The sequence below is a fragment of the Solanum pennellii genome, chromosome 12, assembly GCF_001406875.1.
Source record: "Solanum pennellii chromosome 12, SPENNV200".
Lineage (NCBI taxonomy): Eukaryota > Viridiplantae > Streptophyta > Magnoliopsida > Solanales > Solanaceae > Solanum > Solanum pennellii.
In genome coordinates, this window is record NC_028648.1 from 64029534 (window position 1) to 64031243 (window position 1710).

The following is a 1710-nucleotide window of genomic DNA, read 5'->3' on the forward strand; positions in this document are numbered from 1 at the left end:
GCGGTGATGACTGCCGGCGGCGGTTCTGTGCTTCCATCGACGTATTTGAGAAGGTAATTGGCCTCAAGGGCTGTAAGAACGGTGATTTTCCATGTAGGGTAATTTATGTCTGATAATTTTTCGGGAATCAGGGCATGAAGATGCCTGAGAAGGAGTTTAACGCCAGAAGGAAGTGAATCGAGAGGATCCACCTCGGTTGTCATTGCTGCCGTCGCCCAAGAGAAGAGAGGGAACGATCGGTGCCCTAAAGAGAGAAAAAAAAAACTAGAGAAAAGAAGATCTAGGTTTTCTGGCTCTTGATACCATGAAGGAATATTGATTGTATTGAAGTGTTAACCTAATAAGGGAATACATGAGAGATATATATAGGAGATATAGGAAGGAGTACTAATCCTAATAGGACTAGGATTAAGGAGTACTAATCCTAATAGTACTAGAATTAAGGAGTACTAATCCTAATAGGACTAGGATTAGTACACAATAAATACTAATATTATTTAATACTATTATTTAATACTATCTGTTATTAATGTGAACACTGGGAAACATTCTTCTTTACATACAAACACAAACATGACGATTTTCTTGGACTTTCGCCTTCTGAACTCTTAACGCTTACAAAATTTCCAACTATTGCATATACCAAACGGTAAATGTATCGAAAACGATCCTTTTTAAACATTAAGCTAAGTAAAAATTAGGATAAACTACAACAACATTAGGTGATTTCTTCTCATATATTTTACCTTGGTGGACAGAGTTACTTGTACATGTTACTAGTGAAAAAGTAACACGTATATCATCGAATTAGCCAAGATGCGCCCAAGCCAGCCTGGACAGTACTGGTCTACAGTCTACTGGACACCACAGTTTATCAAGAAAACTAAAAATTGTGGTAAACTATTTTCTTACACATCCATATTCTAAGGCAAAAATGAAAAATTGTGATCTACCTATAAAATGGAATTACGGAGTGAATTATCAATGTTATCATTAAATTTATGTCGACTCAATCTTTAACAATTACACATGTAATCAAGTGAACACAAAAATGTTTGAATATTTTTCAAGTGAAACAAGAAATGAGCAAGAACAGAACAATAGGAATTTATATTTGATTAAGAGACTAACCTGTTCATTAGTATTGTGAAGATACTCTTCTAGCAAATTAGAGGCAATAACTGACCTTCTTAGGTATTTAAAGAAACCTTTGAACTAAAAGAGTAAAGAGAATTTAAAAAAAGTAATCTCCATGGCTATAAAGAAGGATAAAGGCAGAGAAGCAAAATGACAAAAGAAATACAACTACGTACTCAAAGAAACTAAGTCTACCAACAAGATACCCTATCAATACATAGAGACTTATCATAGTCCATCATATTCACATATAACCATTTAGAGGCAATCATACTTTCACCTCACCCATACATATATACATTATCATCCTTCACCTTGATCATCTATACAAGCTATAACATGATCACACCATAATTCACGTAATAATGTCGACAAGGACAAAAACAGTTAGGAGTTAGCAAACAAAATGTTAGATAATTTGAAATCCTGATATATAGTTTTGTCTTCTGGCTGTGGTTTAGCTTCCTCGAGATTAACCTTCATTCGGAGATTCATGGTAGTGGTTGAAAATTAACACTCCTCTGTTAAGACCGGTCGACTGAAACAGGAAGCTCCAACAGAATCTTCAGCAAG